Genomic DNA, 13,993 nt, shown 5'->3' with positions numbered 1-13,993 from the left:
TGTGTCAAACTCAAGGCCCGCAGGCCAAATGTGGCCCGCCACGTCATTTTATGTGGCCCGCGAGAACTTAAAAGGTCTGACTGTCTTAAAAATAAATAAGTCAAAAGCGTGCATTGACCACAAACTACATTTCCCACAATGCATGCCGATTATGTTACCCGCGAAGTGACGGCATCCCACCACTAGTTGCAGTGTATCCACATCAATGCGATTTTCCCAACAAGTGGAATTGAGAAATACAAATAATGATCCCAAAATGTCCAGGAAGAGAAAAATTGATGCAGATGGAAGGCAGTTTCATGAAAGATGGGAAGGCAAATACATGTTTGTGCTTCAAGGAGAAAAACCAGTATGTCTTTTGTGTTATGAGGCAGTGTCGGTTGTCAAAGAGTACAATCTCCGTCAGCATTTTGACACGAAACATGGAGCTAAGTATGCCAAAGTTAGCCTTCAAGAAAAACAACAAATTATCCAAGAATTAAAAGGCAAACTGCGATCGCAGCAGAATGTGTTCACGAAAGCCACAACCAAAAACAATGCGGCAGTGAAAGCTAGCTTTATTGTGGCTGAAGAAATCGCCCGAGCTTCAAAGTCTTTTTCAGAGGGCGCGTTTTTGAATCAGTGCATGCTGAAGGTCTGTGAGCAGGTGTGTCCCGACCAGATACAGGACCGAGTTAAGGAACTGGCAGGAAACCTGGCAACACAGCTGGCCGAAGAGACACGCAGCTACATAGCTTTTTCATTAGCTCTTGATGAAAGCACAGACAACACGGATACAGCGCAGCTATCCATTTTTATTAGAGGCGTGAAGTCGGACCTCTCTGTCACTGAGGAGCTGCTGGATGTAGCTGCCATGCATGGGACCACAACGGGACGGGACATTTTTGATGCGGTTGAGAAGTCCGTAAGTAAAAATCCATTGCCCTGGGAAAAGTTGGTGGGATTAACTACGGACGGTGCACCTGCAATGTGTGGAGGAAAAGTGGGCTTGGTTGGACTAATGAAGGAGAAAATGCAAAAAAGTAACTGTCACACGCCTCTGATAACGTATCATTGCATTATCCATCAAGAAGCTTTGTGTGGGAAGGTGCTGGGGATGGATGATATAGTGACCACGGTCATGAAAACAGTGAACTTCATTCGGGCGCGTGGCCTGAATCACCGTCAGTTCCAGCTGTTCTTGCAGGAGATGGGCTCGGAGCACGGAGATGTGCCGTACCATACAGAAGTACAGTGGCTGAGTAGGAGCAAAGTCCTCAAACGATTTTTTGAGCTTAGGGAAGACATTGCTCTTTTCATGCAGAGTAAAGGAAAACCCTTGTCTGAATTGTCTGATCCAAAATTGCTGTGTGACTTTGCAATGTTGTGTGACATAAGCGAGTATCTTGTCCAACTGAATCAGAAGCTTCACGGACGCAAACAAGTCATCACGCAGATGTCCGACATGATCACCGCTTTCCAGCGTAAACTTGACCTATGGATGTGCCAAGTGAAACAGGACAATCTTGCCCACTTTCCTGTTTGTCAGAGCATCTCAGCCTCATTTACCGGTACTTTCTCATGTGCTCAGTTGGCTACCAAAGTGAGCCGGTTAATGAATGAGTTTGACTGGCGCTTCTCTGACTTTAGAGCACAGCACTCAGGCTTTGCCATCTTTGCCAATCCTTTCACCACGGACGTCTGCACTGCAACCCAACACCTTCAGATGGAGTTAATAGAGCTTCAAAGCGAAAGTGGCCTGAGAGTAAAGTTCCAGGATGCTGCAATCCAGGACTTTTACTGTCTACTGCCCCCTGGTTTGATGCCACAGCTTCGACTTCATGCTGCTTGTGTTCTGTCTATGTTTGGGAGCACCTATCTGTGCGAACAGATGTTTTCAATAATGAATCTAAAAAAAACAAGCAGAGATCACGCATCACTGATGACAACCTCCACGCTGTTCTACGGATTGCCTCAGCACAAGACCTAAAACCAGACATTGACAAACTGGCCACGGAAAAACGGTGTCAGACATCCAGCCAGAAAACACATAGGTAAGCATTTTTAAAAACCTAATTAAAATATAATAGAATGTATTTCAACCAAGAAGAATAGTTAAACTGTGCAACTTGCATTTTGTTTTGTTTGTTATTTTCAGAACATGATCAATGGATGAGGATGGTAGAGAGGGGGATCCACTTGGTGTGTTCAAGGACAGGCAGCATCTCCTCATCAACTTCACCTAAAAACTTGACCAATATAGTTGTGAACTGAGTCTTGAGCACTTATTTTGAGTTTATTACATATACTACTTTATATGTGTAGCAATGTATTTAATGTTTACAGGTTTATGTGTTTATGCAGACAAATGTTTACTGTCATCAAACCATCTCTCATTAGTTGGATGTATGCCCCCTGCAAGGCTGTGTGCAGCCATTTGTTTTTGTAAAATGCTACATCTGTCACACATGTTCTTAGCAGCTCACAATTGTTGGTTGTACTGTTATTCTGCCCCCTTCAACTGTGACAAAAAAGTTTTGAACAAAGTAAATGTCAAAACTTGTGTTTGATGATATTTTTCTTTATTCACTTGGATAGTTTGATCATTGACTAATGGAGTAATGTGGGTTTCTTAACCTGACAAATTAAAAGGATTTATGTTTTAATAACAGAGCAACAAGCAAACATATTTTTTTTTTACATCAATGCAAATGTAATACTTGAATAAGTAATAAATTCAGAGTTATTTAACATTGAGGGGTAGTTACATTTATTTTACATTACATTTGGTTACATTTAGTTACATTTATACTGTCTTACAGTTACATCTGGCCCTTTGAGGGCAATCCTTATGCTGATGTGGCCCTCGGTGATAATGAGTTTGACACCCCTGCATTAGAGCATCCTGTACAGACACAGATGAATACCAATACACAAGTTAGACAATCTTAAATTAATTTGGGTTGTCACTGTTACTAAAAAAACATGGTTTGAGCAGGTGTTATCAGGCTCAGAATTACAATATTTTGCCAACGTTTGTATTGTTAATTTATACAGGGAGAAAGACTTAATAAACACTGACATACAAAAACTGGAGCAGGGAGACCAAATCCGTCCATTTCTTCCCAATCCAAAAATCCCCCCTCTCCATTTCTCTCCATTTCTTTTTCGACGAATCAGACGTTTTTTTACGGTAAGTAAATCAAGTACATCAAAAGTTCTTTCTATTATTAACCTTTTTCAGAACTGCAAATTGTCTGCTATTAAAAAGGCCTAATGTTCGGCTGATTTATTCATTTCTATACCGCCGTCTGTACGACGTGGTTCATTTTGCTAGCTAAAAGCACAGCTTACTGTTGAAATTCATTAACGTTTACGTTACTCACAACACCGGTAAATCTCATGTATTAAACTTGTTATATTATCATTTAATTAGGTCATTTATTAGTCTGCTATCCTTTGTTGTCGTTCACTTTGCTTGGCAGTAACATGAGCACGCACTGTATGTACAGTAGTTAAGTGAATACATTAATGCTGGCAGTGGCTGTGCAACAGTTAATGTTACAAATGTATCGTTGGATATTAGGCTGCTTTATATAAACTAACATTCACATTTTAAACAAACAATAATAAGCCTCATTAAAGCTTTAAGACCCTGTCATCACAAAATACAGAGAGTTTCCCAATAAGCAACATGTAGATGCGAGATAGAATATACACATCAATAATGTCATAGTAGAGTGGGAAATATATATTTATTTTATCTAATCTAATTCAATAGTAATGTCTTATTGTATATAATGATATAATGAGAGGACACCATTAAGTACCTAATCTTTACTTATCATTGTCCTGTTCTGTTTTAATCTCAGGTGGCATCCACACCTTAGAAGCCTCTTCTCCCTGCATGCAGCCCACAGCAGTCCCTGCCTCCACCTGGCCTGCAACCCCCCACTCTCTCCATCCAGACTGTGTCCACCTATACCTCAGCCTATATCCAGACTCTTCCTCTTTACTGCTACTAAGGAGAGCCGGTAAGGGGGCTTGAGCGGAAAATGATACCCAAAATGTAATGATCCTATTGTATGTACTTTACATAACAAGTGATTATTATTGTTGTCCTTTTGTAGGCTGCAGATGAACATGACATCCTGGGCATGGATCATGTGGAAAGAATAACAGACACTCTAGTGTGTCACAGTTCATCTCTGCCTCACCACTCTGCACCTGCCTGCTTCAATCTGCCAATCAGACACACCCCTCTCATCAAGCCAACTCCACTCACCTGTGCTCTCTGCTCTGCTCTGGCTGCATTTTAGCCCCAGCTCCACTCTCACTCATTGCCAGATTGTTCTCGATGCTTGCACCAGACTCTCCAGAGTTTCTCTGCCTGATCTCCCGGTTTCGACCCTGCTTGCCTCCGACCATCCTGCCTGACCGATCTCCTGGTAATCCTCTCAGCCTCCCGACCACGATCCTCGCCTGTCCCTTTCTGGATTCTGCCTGTCTGCTCCCTTGGCTATCCGGTGATTACCTGATTCAGCTCTACATAGTGAGTGTCACTCTCGTCTCCTCTGTGGCATCCTGCAGTTCTGTGACTCTGATTATCCCTTCACTGAGTGAGTACAAGACTGAGTTTCACGGACGTTACTCACCAGTATCCTGGTTTGGTTCGGCTGAACCTAATCTACAATCCCCACCAGAGACTGTTAAAGGCCAGCGGCCAGAAGACAGACTGTTTTGCCTACTGCCATTGATTCCTGCTCTTGTGTCAATAAAGTTTGTTACCAACGATACCTGCCTGTCTTTGTGCTGCTATTGGGTCCAAACCAAACCCTTTACATAGTGTGTCTGATGAAATATACTGGTTTCACATGGAGAAACCAAGAGCACCTGTTAGTGGGCTCCCTGCCTCTAACATCATCGAAAGTGTGAATATGTAATGTAAATCCTAATTATAAATAGTTTATGATATTTTTTTATAGTCAATGTTATGCATGTTGCTTTAAACAATAAGTTTGACATATTTTGTACAGAATTTATTACAGTAGTTGGTTTTCTTTTTGTATTGATTCTGTTTCCGAACAATAAACAGTCGTACAGTTTTGTTCTTAAGTTTGCTGTCAGTCAACAAAATATGAATTGAATAAGGTGTTTTTTCAAATCAGTACAATCAATCATTAAAGATGAAAGTGTCCAGCACTCGCATAAAAAAATACATTGTTTGAACACCAGTAAGATTAGGATTACTGCTGGTGGAAAAACATTTGTCTGGAATGTAATTTTCAGGCCTCACATATGCCTGTCATTCTTGAATTAATGAGGTAATGATTACAGTATTGTCCAGAATAATCAAATCTACAAATAAAACCTATATACCGAGCCTAATACTTGCCTTTATACTTGCATGTTTATGACCCTTCATGCTTTAGAGTAGAGAAGATAAATAAATCTAACAGAGTACTACCTTGATATCTTACACAAAAGAAAGATAGACAACTGAATAAATACCAAACTAACTCTCCATACTGACCAAATATAATAAGACCAATAAATGTATACTTAGTGCTAATTTAAATATACTATTTGTCTAAAGTCAATCTTAACTGTATGAAGAATATATAAATATAGCACAGCAACATTCTTACACGACAGGACAGATGTTGAGACTGCTTCTTTTAAATGTGTTAATACAAATCACTCTTCCATCACCTTCAGGGTTTTAGTACTAAGTGGGAATCGAACCTACAATCTTTGCATCCAAATCAATATTCCCTAATCCAGCAGAAATTGTAAAATTGTGGAAATTGGATGAAAATTTTAGGTAGTAGTAGTACTAGGTAGCGTCTTTGCAACAGTAAAACAAAGCATAGTTTTTGTGCCTCTCTGTTATTTTTCTCATTTTCTTTCCTTTTTCCTCTCTTTCTCCTCCCTTTCTCTCTTTCTTCTTCTTCCCCCCTTCTCCCCCTTTTTCCTCTTCTCTGGGCAGCCAGGTGCCTCTGTGTCTACCTGTGTCGATGGCCAGCATGTGTTCGCTGAGTCTGTTCCTGGTTAAAGTCTCATCAGTCACGGGGCCACTGTGGACTGTCTGTTTAGTGCTGAATAACACAGCAGTTTGCTCTTAGTGTTTGTGGTCTGACAGAAGGTTTGCAGATGATCCAGTTGCTGTTGAAATGCCCTCTTAGATGGAGCCAGCAATATCAGATCATCTGCAAACAGTAGGCATTTGATGTGTGTCAGATAGGGTGAGACCAGGGATATCAGACTGTTCCAGTGATTTAGCCTATTCATCAGTATACATGTTAAAGAGGGTGGGGCTGAGACTGCAGCCCTCACTCCTCTACTTTGGGAAAATAATTCTGTTTCCATATTGGCAATTTACTGCACGTTTCATATGTGTATACATGCTTTTAATGATGTCATAAACTTTCCCTCCTAGACCCTTCTCAATTAATTTTAAGAACAGAACATAATGCCAAATCGAATCAAATGCTTTTTTGAAGTCTACAAACTAATTGTTTTGGTGGGCGTGTTTTTTAATGAGGGTGTTGAGGGAATAGATGTGGTCTGTATTCCGATGTGTTGGTGTAAATCCAATCTGACTCAGGACATTGTGCTCTGAGGAAGTCTTGCATCGGCTGTTCAGGATGCTGCAGAATAACTTTCCCAGGTTGCAGCTGACACATATGTAATTGTTTGGGCCAAATATATTTCAATTTTTAAAGATTGGTCTGATAATTCCTTCGCTCCAGAGGTCAGGGAAACGTCAAATACTCAGAATGAGGTTGAACAATTTTAATATAGTAATGTTAAATATATGGTCACTAAATTCCAGCATTTAATTTAAGATACAATCAGGACCACTGGCTTTCCTCGGCTGCAGGGCCTGGATTTTAGCCAGTAGCTCAGATTCAGTTATGTGATAGTTTAAGGGTTCTGATTGTCTTTAACGACTGTTTATAACAGTTGTAGTTTATGAAGGAGATTATTTTGGAGCAAATTTATAATGGTACTCGATTTTCAAGACGTTTTTTTCAGATTTCACCACTGTGAATAGCCAATTCTTCTTTGAATGGTTTGGTCAAAGACTGTAATTTCTTCCAGAAGTAATTAGTCAACGAACTCTACGATTAGATCTAGTTGGTGCCTGTCATGCTGTTCTTTTTTACTTCTGAGTGTTCTTCTGTATGTTTTTAGTGTTTCCCAGTACTGGAGGCGGAGCTCAGGGTTGTTGGGTTGTCTGTGTTTTTGATTTGATAACCTTCTGTGTGTTTTCCTCAGATGTCTACAGTCTGTGTCGAACCACTCCTCATTGGTTCATGTTTTTGATGTGTGGTGTTCATGCTTTTTCAGACTTGATTAGTCTGCCACATTGTACAGCCTGTTTTAGGCCGTCTTTACTGAAGGTGGAAAGAAAATGCTCCCCATGTAAGCACCTTTTGATATACATTTCTGTTAGAAATTTGACATATTTTACTCAATTTAAATATGAAATAAAAATGTTAAAGCGTGTATTAAAATAAATGTGTATTTTCATCATAATTATTTATGAAATAAAAATCAAATATGTTGCTTGAAACTCTTTTTTTTTTAACATGTATTGAATATTACCTCCACATTTCATTGTGTTAATCTGTTAATGTCTGTTTATCTTTTAATAGAATCTTTTACCATTTCATTAAAGCTTGGTTAGAGACTCATCAGCTGATCAATCTATTTGAGTAAAATATACTTTTGACTCAATTCAAATAATGAAAATCTAGTTACCACTAGAATAGTTGACTATCTGTCTGCAAAAATAGACAAAGTTTGGCTTGGTGGGGGCAATTGTAAAATTATTGTAAAATAAAATAATAATAATAATTTGAGATCCGGAGAATGTATTGGAAAAGGCATACGTGTCAAAAAAAATAAAATACATACTCATTATTTTAAGATTAATTAATTAATTAATGTTTTCCTTTTACATACATAGAATTTTACCAGAAATTGGTGCATGGAAAATTTCATTATCCTGTTCTGTTCTCATTAACTTGTGATGGCCCAAGGTATATAACAGTGGAAAAAAAGGTATCTTGACCTTGCTCTTGGCCTGTAAGTTTTGATTGAGTGGGCAAGACGCACGTTTGGCTGGGCTGAGCCCGCCCCTGTACATCGCTTTGGGCAGCCCCATTTATCATAATTGTAACTGCGTGATATCCGGCGGAGGTTTATACGAGCCGACCAATGCTTTAGCTATGCTACCGTTTGCCTGCAGTACAGTTAACTACCGGAGTGAGTGAGTAGAAGAATGAGGGTGGAGGAGTGGCAGCGTGGCTTCTTTCAGGGTGGGTAGAGATGTGTTTATCCGCACTTAAGAACAGTAGGAAGAAGGGAGACCTCTCCGTTTGACTGGCCTTGACGGTTTTAGGTGCCGGTCTTTTAGCTGCAAGCTAACGGTACAGTGAATGAGTGGACTAGCAAGACAATGGGAGCGGAGGTCTATCTGTTGCTAGGTTGGACAGGGGTGCTGATCAGATGTGAGCTGGGTGAGTAGAATACAGTGGATGAAACTGTAGGTCTACATATTTATTGTGATCCACATTCTTTGTTAAAAATCAAATATGCAGTACGGGCAAAGCACAATTCCTGAATATTGTGCTGTTTAATATGATGCTGATAGTGATATTTTGTTAACATTCTTGGTAATGTCTTAGATTACAGCTCATTATAGCATAATGACTCTGGAGTTATGGTAAAATATTTTGTACAATCGATGTGCCAGAACAATACAATAGCGGGCCATCAGGGCCAGGAAAGAAGAATGAGAAAATTCAATCGTTATAATTTAAATTATATTTTAATGGTCCATTTCCCTAACGAAGTTCATTCTCATCCCACAGATTTTTTTTTCCTCTCAGACGTGGATTCTGGTTAGCTGATCACCAGACAGGAAGAACAGGGGGAACGAGAGAGAGAACGTGACAAGAATAAATGAAGTCTTCCTTCTTGAACTTATGCAGAGCTTTTTCCCCTGAGAGGGTGGTTTTCAGAGTATGAGGAATTCCCCTCTTGCTCTATTCTTTGACAAGAACCTTATGGGCCTAACTGCCTACAAAATCAGTAATATTGTGCATCTATTTGACATTATAGGCCAAAAAAAATGCTGAAAATCCATTTCTTCGTATTCTTATATCAAAATCCGATCATTTTTTCTTCCTGTAAAACAAAATGTCACGTGTACTTACGTAAGCTAGTACAAACCAATTTCCACAAATAATATCATGACATCCGACTGTCAGTCAATCTGCAACATTTAGCCGCAGAACACCAAGAACGCTCGGTCAGTTAGCTAGCTACTGCGCTGTGGAGAACGTCTGTCTACACCCACTTCTCAACGATCAAATCAAATCCCTCTAATGGTATGTCCCACCTGCACGTCCTGTTTCACTCGGAAATATGTCACGATACAGAAGCTAGATACACTCGAAATCCCTGGTTATGATTTGGCGCTATACAAATAAAATTTGATTGATTGATTGATTGATTGAAATGCCGTTTCATCTCGACTTTTTCTTGGATTTTTATTTAGCTCTGTTCCTTTTTTACATGGCTGAAGGAGAAGAAGAAACGGATATACTGTGGGTTAGTAATGTTAATGGCACAAGAAGATACATAGTTAATAAGATGCATTAATATAAGAGAGAGACACACACAGAGAGACAGAGAGAGAGAGAAGCTTGTTGTGTCAGATCCCGACGCCCGACAGTCTAAACCTATAGCAGCATAACTATGGGCTGGTTCAAGCCTGAGCCAGCCCTAACTATAAGCTTTATCAAAGAGAAAGTTTTAAGCCTACTCTTAAATATACAGAGGGTGTCTGCCTTCCGGACCCTGACTGGTAGATTATTCCAGAGGAGGGGGGCCTGATAACTGAAGACTCCACCTCCTATACTACTCTTAGAGACTTTAGGTATCACAAGCCTGCATCCTGGCAGTGCAATGTTCTAGAGGGGTAATATGGCACTATGAGCTCTTTAAGATAATACCAAGTAATCATGATAACTGTATGGTGTGACACACACTGAATGATGACAATGTGGTTCCAAATAATACAGTCACTGTAAACATAACAGAAAGTCTCGTATTAAAATCAGATTGTTTTGCTGCTTACCCGACGGTCTTGTGCTTTACGACTGCACTCACTTCCTGCTTAACTGGGAGTACAGCGCCAGTTGATAATATACCAAAGCTGCTACTGACACCTACTGGAGAAAATAATTATTGCATGCAACAAGCACAATGCGTCAGATTCAGCAGTTAAAGGGAACCTTTTTGCTTCTCTTCCTACGCATTTTCGGTGTGTTGCTACACGGGTCCGCAGCCAACGCCGTAGGATTCTGTGTCTAATATGTGACTCTCAGTCCGTTACCGGCCAAAATGTAAGAAATACTGAACAAAGACAACACAGAAAAAAAATACTTGCAGTATCTGTATCTACATATTGCAGAAAATTGTTTTTGTTAAATATTGTGCAATTGAGTTTGTCAATATACCGTTTTATCTCTGGTAGTCATAATCCTTTGACATATTAAAATATAGCTTTCTTCTTTTCAGCCTATTACAGGCATTATGAAGTGTCTGAGCACAAATAGTGGCACCATTTTTTCTCCTCCTATGGCGAGAGTATCATAGTATGACTGTTTTTCTCTGTCTTCATTAGGCCTCCTTGACGATAGCTCTTACTAGGCCTTACTAGCCTACGACAGCATTTTTCATGTTGGTATTTAAATTGAGGTTCATTCATATCTTTTAGATTTTAAGACGTAGTGTGTTGATTTTTATTTAACTCTGTCCCTTTTTTGCAGATGTGCTTTTATTTTATTTGATATTTGATAATTGTTTGCTCCTGGTTTCAATGATGAGTTGTGATGAAGTGCAAACAAATCAGTTTATTTCACTTGATAAATGTTACTGCCAAAGACAATATTTGGTCGCCATGCGCCATGTTGAGGTTATTTTTAGACATGTAGGTGCATATAACAATAACAATAACAATAACAATAACTTTATTGATCCCCAAAGGGAAATTCACTTCTCATCATGGCATCTCATCTACCATTTACTATATTACTATATCCGAACTAAACAGCCACAAACACACACACACACACACACTCACACACACACACACACACACACACACACACACACACACACACACGCACACACACACACACACACACACATGACTCATGTGATTCATAAAAGTTTGAGTTTGAACTACGTACACACTTTCAGCACTGCTCCCTCCGGGATTTTAATGACATTTTTCTGAGTGCACTGATTCATGTATTCTTTCAACAGTAGCGTGAAGTTGTGAGCCTTCAGATTCACAAATTCAAGCAACGTTTTTTTTTTTATGGATAGCTTCAAAAAGGCTCTTTATGGAAAGTCTGTATTGTCACGACTGTGCGCTGCTGCGCTGTACCGGACAACTCCCTCCACTGTCCCCGGCAGCAGCAGCAGCACCTTGGAGAGTGAACAGCTGTCAGATTGTAGTGAACATCAAAGAATAAAGCCCTTTACTGCACTGTGAGAAAGGACATTTTGTGTTTTCAAAGGGTGATAGAAATTTATGGAAATAGCTACAACTGTGCTATATGTACCATCTTATATATCACATGTATGATGGCAGTATTTCCTACTACTATTGTTATTATTATTATTATTACTTTCTTAACCTTATTTTTATTCTAGCTATTATAAATTATTCTATCTCTTCTATTTTTACTATTGTTATCCCTGTGTTTCTGTATTCTATATTTCATGTATATAGTTCTTTGGTAAAGATGCAGCAATGTGCCAAATGAAACCACGCCAGCGTCATAATAATGTAGTTTAAATGTTATTTGGATATGCTTAATGGAGTATTCGTGTTATATAGCGTGTACTATTCTATACTTGTCAAAAGACGCTTAAATCAACGACAGAAGATCAAAACGTGCTTTGCTGTTTCAATAAGTGCATTTAAGACATATGAGACAGTATTCTCTTCTTCATCATCTGTTTTAGTAATTCTGAAGTAGGAAAACATTTTCCTAGCATGGGGGAAGACATAGTACCGTAACCTATAATAAGTGGTAAAAATGCACTTCTCTCGACTAGAGGAATCCAAAATCCACTCAGAGTCCAAAATTGAAAAAACGACAAAACCAATTTAAAAGAAATGGTCCAAATTTGTTTTTTTGTACATTTATTATTTAGATTTTTATCGCAATTAATAAAGGAATAAATTTGGACTGTCACGTGACACGGAAGTAATAGTTAAAATGTCAAAATAAAAGCCCTAAAGAACGCTAGCTGACAGACAGACAGAAGGACAGATAGATAAACAGACACAGGTAGATTACAATTTAACTTAAATCTACATTCTTATATAATTTCATGATTTTTTTTTATTTCAAAGAATCCAGAACATTTTTTGCAAGTCTGCAAAACATTTTGTTTCATCTTAACTGCAAATTAACCTTTTGGCAACCAAAGGCAATATTGGGCCTTACAGGGTAAAGGCTAAACCTTCTGTGATCTCCAATCATTGCACCTGCGCTTCTCATCTGTACATGCAAGACCTGGTTTTAGTTTGACCACTGCATTCTGCACCTGCGATGATGGAAATAACTGTACAATTTCTACAAGTACTCTCACTTTTATCTTTTAAATGTCCCACCGTAACCAAAGACGCCAGGGCTTGATGGAGAGAGAGAAATAGAAAGGCTTGTATCAGACCTCACAGAGTTCTCTTTGGAGCCACATCGGGCTTATTACATTTTTTCCACACAAAAATACTCCCTAAGACCTGTAAACTGACTTTCATGTGTATAAAAGATTTCAGCTATTTGTATAGTTACAGGTGCCCTTCACATGTTGGAAAGGAGCCTCTCTGTCTGAAACCTATGGTGCTCTCAGGTTTAAAAAAAAAAAAAGGCACAAATTTTGCATTCATTCAACATACATGTTTAGTTTTTTTCAGGTGGTTTGAGCAAGACCGGGCGATCCTAGCCGCATTTTAACTGTATAATTTTTTGTTACAGTTGTTTTATTTTGTAGATGACAAAGGCCATGTTTTAGACGAATATCCTAAATATTCAAGCAGGTTCACATCATATTGGAGTAATCTGATCACAATCTAGTGCTACTGAAACCACACTACAAACCACGGATCCAGACACCAAGATCCAAGTGGTCTCCTGAGGCATAGGAGGCTCTGAGGGACTGCTTTGGGTCTACTGACTAGAGTGTCCTGCAAGAGCCACACAGTGAGGACATCGAGGGGGTCACAGTCTGCATCACTGACTACTTGAACTTCTGTATAGATGTTGTGGCTCCTATAAAAACTGTGCGCTGCTTCCCTAACAACAAGCCCTGGATTACCAGCAATGACAAGGACATCCTTAACAGGAAAAAGAGGGCATTCAAAGAGGGAGACCGGGAAGGGCTGAAGGGCGTGCAGGGCGAGCTCAAGGACCGACTGAGAGAGGCTGAGGAGGAATACAGAAGGAAAGTGGAACAGGAGCTGCAGGACAACAACATGAGTGAGGTCTGGGACGGCATGAAAACCATCACAGGCTGCAAGAAGAAGGACAGCAACACAGCAGAGGGGGGGGGCTATTGCAGCCAGGAGCTGCCCACTCAGCTCCTCCCTCATTGATGTTGATGTATCCAAACAACATTGAAATTCATCTGAAAGATCTGAATTGAGCTGTTAATGTGTTAACATGTCAGTTCATTGAAGGAGTAAAGACAAATAGTACAAATTCACACCAGAATATTTTAAGTGCATCATTGTATTAATTGAACCAAGTATATTCAAACTTTTTTTCCCCCTACTGTATAACTATGTTAAGCTTTATCAGTAAATGTATCTTAAGTAAATAAAGGTTTATGTATGACGTGAAAAAATGACCATGCCAAAAGACTTGCGAGTCACTGTTTATTAAGGTACTGAAGTCTGTGTTTATATGAGTATATTCAT

At 39.3% G+C, this 13,993-nt stretch overlaps 1 pseudogene; it reads left to right on the top strand.

The window, feature by feature from the left end:
* Positions 1-256: 256 nt before the first annotated feature.
* LOC138597453 (general transcription factor II-I repeat domain-containing protein 2-like) lies at positions 257-13,669 on the top strand (annotated as a pseudogene).
* The last annotated feature ends 324 nt before the right edge of the window (positions 13,670-13,993 follow it).

Source organism: Semicossyphus pulcher, unplaced genomic scaffold (genome assembly GCF_022749685.1).
Source record: "Semicossyphus pulcher isolate SPU_LCO1_2020_fin unplaced genomic scaffold, fSemPul1.0.p SCAF_19, whole genome shotgun sequence".
Classification (NCBI taxonomy): domain Eukaryota; kingdom Metazoa; phylum Chordata; class Actinopteri; order Labriformes; family Labridae; genus Semicossyphus; species Semicossyphus pulcher.
The sequence above is the reverse complement of the archived record's forward strand: the minus strand, read 5'-3'. Positions and strand labels throughout refer to the sequence as shown.